This window comes from Lipotes vexillifer, unplaced genomic scaffold, assembly GCF_000442215.2.
Source record: "Lipotes vexillifer unplaced genomic scaffold, Lipotes_vexillifer_v1.1 scaffold232, whole genome shotgun sequence".
Lineage (NCBI taxonomy): Eukaryota > Metazoa > Chordata > Mammalia > Artiodactyla > Lipotidae > Lipotes > Lipotes vexillifer.
The window spans coordinates 3,674,665-3,680,225 of NW_006793997.1; the positions used below are offsets into that span (position 1 = coordinate 3,674,665).

A 5,561-nucleotide genomic window follows, 5' to 3' on the forward strand; every position below is an offset into this window, starting at 1 on the left:
TTTGGTACGCGGGCCTCTCACTGTTGTGGCCTCTCCCGTTGCGGAGTACAGGTTCCGGACGCGCAGGCTCAGCGGCCATGGCTGACAGGCCCAGCCGCTCTGCGGCATGTGGGATCTTCCCAGACCGGGGCACCAACCCGTGTCCCCTGCATCGGCAGGTGGATTCTCAACCACTGTGCCAGCAGGGAAGCCCATAAGATGATACATTTTTTAAGGAAACTATTTACAATGCAATGAAATGATAATTATACTGATTTGCTGAAAAGAGGGCTCATACATACTCAGGGCTATCAGATTTTAGTCTAGCCTCTGCCACTAACTAGCTATAAGATCTTAGGCAAGGAAGGCACTTATGATTTTTATTTGTTTTTTGGGGGTGGGGGAACTAGACTAAATGGCCTTTGGGATTCTTAAAGTCAGTGGTCAATTAGGTCCAAATTTATTATTGCTTAAAAACATTTATTATAATAGAAACAACCAAAATGTCCATCAATAGGAAACAAGTCAGGGCTTCTCTGGTGGTCCAGTGGTTAAGAATCCACCTTCCAATGCAGGGGACATGGGTTCAATCACTGGTCAGGGAACTAAGATCCCACATGTTGCGGGGCAACTAAGCCTGCACACCTCAACTACTGAGCCCACGCACGACAACTAATAAGCCTGCTAGCCACAAGTAGAGAGAAGCCAGTGCACTGCAACTAAGACCCGATGCAGCCAGAAACAAATATTTATCCCCCCGCCCCCACAAGAAAAGTAAAAAAAAAAGACTGCTCCTCCAATGCAGGGGGCACGAGTTCAGTCCCTGGTTGGGGAAGTTCCTCATGCCCTGGGGTGTGGCCATAAATAAATAAATAAGAGAAAACACTGAATTAAAAAAAAAAAGGAAACAAGTTAAATTGACTTTGATAGGGACTTCCCTGGCAGTCCAGTGGTTAGGACTCGGTGCTTTCACTGCCATGGGCCTTGGTTTGATCCCTGGTTGGGGAACTGAGACCCCACGAGCCGTGCAGCACCGCAATAAAATAAAAAAAAAAAGATTATCATACATCCACTCAATGGAATACTCTGTGTTCATAAAAAAGAATTAGGGGCTTCCCTGATGGCGCAGTGGTTGAGTCCGCCTGCCGATGCAGAGGACACGGGTTCGTGCCCCAGTCTGGGAGGATCCCGCATGCCGCAGAGCGGCTGGGCCTGTGGGCCATGACCCGTGAGCCTGTGCTCCGCAGCGGGAGAGGCCACAACGGTAAGAGGCCCATGTACCGCAAAAAAAAAAAAAAAGAAGAATTAGAAAGCTCTTTAATGCCCAAAATGGAAAGTTCTCCCAAATATATATTGAGTGAAAAAAGCAAGGTATTGAACAGTATGTGAAGAAAAACTAGAGGGACTTCCGTGACAGGCCAGTGGTTATGACTCTGTGCTTCGAGGCGGCTAGCGCGAGGCTGTGGAGCGCTGAGCCGAGCGTCCTGCCCTGCAGCTGCCCAACCTAGCGAACAATACAGTCAAGATGGCTAAAGGTGATCCCAAGAAACCAAAGGGCAAGATGTTTGCTTATGCCTTCTTTGTGCAGACGTGCAGAGAGGACCATAAGAAGAAAAACCCCGAGGTCCCTGTCAATTTTTTTTTTTTTTAACAGTTTAACCATGAAATTGTTTTTGTAACAATGAAGTTAATTCCTTTCCATTTTTTTTTTTTAAATTTTATTTATTTATTTATGGTTGTGTTGGGTCTTCGTTTCTGTGCGAGGGCTTTCTCCAGTTGCGGCAAGCGGGGGCCACTCCTCATCGCGGTGCGCGGGCCTCTCACTATCTCGGCTTCTCCTGTTGCGGAGCACAGGCTCCAGACGCGCAGGCTCAGTAATTATGGCTCACGGGGCCAGTCGCTCCGCAGCACGTGGGATCCTCCCAGACCAGGGCTCGAACCCGTGTCCCCTGCACCGGCAGGTGGACTCTCCACTGCGCCACCAGGGAAGCCCGGTCCCTGTCAATTTTGCAGAATTTTCCAAGAAGTGCTCTGAGAGGTGGAAGACAATGTCTGGGAAAGAGAAGTCTAAATTTGATGAAATGGCAAAGGCAGATAAAGTGCGCTATGAATGGGAAATGAAGGATTACGGACCAGCTAAGGGAGGCAGAAAGAAGGACCTGAATGCCCCCAAGAGGCCACCATCTGGATTTTTCCTGTTCTGTTCCGAATTCCGCCCCAAGATCAAATCTACAAACCCTGGCATCTCTATTGGAGATGTGGCAAAGAAGTACGGCGAGATGTGGAATAACTTAAGTGACAGCGAGAAGCAGCCATACATCAACAAGGCAGCGAAGCTGAAGGAGAAATACGAGAAGCATGTCGCAGACTGTAAGTCTAAAGGGAAGTTTGATGGCGCCAAGGGTCCTGCTAAAGTTGCCCGGAAAAAGGTGGAAGAGGAAGATGAAGAAGACGAGGATGAAGAAGAGGAGGAAGAGGAGGATGAATTAAAAAAAACTCTTGATCTGTCTCCTTGTGAATACCTTAGAATAGGGAGCGCCGTGATTGACACACCTCTCGCCCGGGACGTATCTGTTGCCCTCATTAGGTTGAACTACGCAGTTGGATCATGATCATCATAGTCTCTCAGCGTGCTCTAGCAATTGTCAGTGGTTTACATGAAGTGGCCATGGGTGTCTGGAGCACCCGGAAACTGTAGCAAAGTTGTACATGTTTCCAAACATTTTAAAAATGAAAAGGCTCTCCCGTTCTCCTCATTCTGTGCACTTTGCTGTTGGTGTGACAAGGCATTTAAAGATGTTTCTGGCATTTTCTTTTTTTTTTAAATTTGTGAGGTGGTGTGTTAACTCTATGGTTATTGGCTAGGAATCCCAAGTTCTCAACTGTACATATCTATAGTTTGTAAAAAGAACAAAGCAACCGAGACACACTCTTGACGCTCCTTGCTTGGCGTGGCAGCTGTAGGGGCGATGCCTTCCGGAGGGGCCATAGCTCAGGGCGTGCACTGTGGGGCTGGACCTGTGGACACTGCAGTGGGCATGCATTTAGCTTCAGGTTGTCTTGTGTCTCTATAGACAGACATTGCATCCCACTGCCATTCTTAGCTGTGGAAAGGGTGGGTGGGTCAGCTGGCATGAGAAGTGTTTTGGATCCTTTTTAGTTGAAGTGCAGTAGTTTTAAACTTTTTTTTTTATTTCCGTCCAAAATTTATTTACATTTCATTGGCTTTTTTCCATTTACCCCGGAACAGCTTTCATGCCAAGTTTAGAAGTAGCCAATAAACTGTTTTTTAAACAAACCATAGAACTCTTCATTGTCAGCAAAGCCAAGAGCCACTGCATTGATGAAAGTTCAAGAACCTTCTATACTAAACACAATCTGCAACGTTCTGTTATTTTTATTTTTGTATCTTTAGAATGCTGAAATGTTTTTGAAGTTAAATAAACAGTATTACATTAAAAAAAAAAAAAAAGACTCTGCTTCCACTGCAGGGGAAGTGGGTTCGATCCCTGGTTGGGGAACTAAAATCCCACATGCCTCACGGCCCAGCCAAAAGGAAGGAAGGAAGGAAGGAAGGAAGGAAGGAAGGAAAGAAAGAAAGAAAGAGAAAGAAAGAAAGAAAGAAAGAAACTGCTCTCAGAAAAAAAAAAAAAGGACAGATTTAAGGGAACCAAGCTTGAGATTATAAAATTTGAAAAAAAACACTAGAAGGTACAGTATAAGCACGTTATATATATAAATGAATGTTATATAATGAATGTATTATATATATGTATTTGAATGGATTTACAAGACACTAATAACATTTTTTTTAATATATAAATTTATTTATTTATTTATTACTTTTTGGCTGTGTTGGGTCTTCGTTGCTGCATGTGGGCTTTCTCTAATTGCGGCTAGTGGGGGCTACTCTTTGTTGCAGTGCGCGGACTTCTCACTGCAGTGGCTTCTCGTTGTGGGGCACGGGCTCTAGGCACATGGGCTTCAGTAGTTGTGGCACATGGGCTCAGTAGTTGTGGCTCGTGGGCTCTAGAGCGCAGGCTCAGTAGTTGTGGCACACGGGCTTCGTTGCTCCACGGCATGTGGGATCTTCCCAGACCAGGGCTCGACCCATGTCCCCTGCATTCGCAGGTGGATTCTTAACCACTGCACCACCAGGGAAGCCCCTAATAACATTTTTAATGTCTATCAGTAGCACTGTGCTGAGGATTATAGAGAGACTTTACTCTGTGCTATTTTATGCTTGTTGGATTTTGTAATATGGAAATATATTACCCAAAGATTTAAACTTTAAAAATCTGTTCATCCTATATATTTATTTTTTTATATCACGTTTTCAATTGAAGTATAGTTGATGTACAATACTATATAAGTTACAGGTGTACAATAGTGATTCACAATTTTTAAAGGTTATAATTCATTTAAAGTTGTTATAAAATATTGGCTATATTCCCTGTGTTGTATATTTCCTTGTAGCTTATTTTATTTTATTAAACATTTCTTTCTTTATTTATTTGGTTGCACCAGGTCTTAGCTGCAGCAGGCAGGCTCCTTAGTTGTGGCTCCAGGGCTCCTTAGTTGTTGCATGTGAACTCTTAGTTGCGCTATGCATGTGGGATCTAGTTCCCTGACCAGGGATCGAACCCAGACCCCCTGCATTGGGAGCGTGGAGTCCCATCTGCTGTGCCACCAGGGAAGTCCCCTGTAGCTTATTTTATACATAATAGTTTGTACCTCTTAATCCCCTACTCCCATCTTGCTCCTCCCTCCTTCCTTCTCCCCTCTGGTAACCACTAATTTGTTTTCTGTATCTGTGGGTCTGTTTCTTTTTTGTTATATTCACTAGTTCGTTACATGTTTTAGATTCCACATATAAGTGATATCATACAGTATTTGTCTTTGTTTGACTTATTTCACTTAGCACAATACCCTCCAAGTCCATCCATGTTGTTGCAAATGGCAAAATTTCATTCTTTTTTATGGCTGGGTAGTATAAAAACATTTCTTTTGAAATGGGGGAAAAATAAACCAGACAGTGTTTTTATTTTATATTTATTGGTTGATTTATGTATTTATTTTTTAAGAATAAAGAGATTTATTTTTCCTTCATGTCGAGGCCTGTGTGGAGTCCAGGCTGGTGGGCAGCTCTGCTCCAGGCAGTCGGTCATTTGGGGACCTTGTGTTTTTAAAATACATAAACATCTATATTTACTAAGATGATTAAAGTTGTTTCTATCTTTCTTTCAAGGTGACTATCTGCTTCCTGGCATTGTGGTAGCACCTGAGGTTCACTAATCACGGTTCTTGAGAACCACCTCCATTTACCCAAGATAAAATCCAACCATACAAATATTGATCAGCTACTGCAAGATAAAAGGCTCTTCTGTAGGTTCCTGAAATGTGTGTGTGGGCACACCCCCCAACAATGTCTTTTGCACTTACCTGGTCGCTTGTCCGGTACTACGTTAAAGCTGATTTTTCTCTGAGTTCCTAATTATAGTTCTTGTGTTATTAAAACAACTGTGCTTACCTGGTTCATTTTATATACAGAAGCTCAACTGTTGCATATATTATTACTTAAA

General features: G+C 43.5%; 1 pseudogene; it reads left to right on the top strand.

The window, feature by feature from the left end:
• Window positions 1-1,428: 1,428 nt before the first annotated feature.
• LOC103078801 (high mobility group protein B3 pseudogene) lies at window positions 1,429-2,591 on the top strand (annotated as a pseudogene).
• Window positions 2,592-5,561: the final 2,970 nt, after the last annotated feature.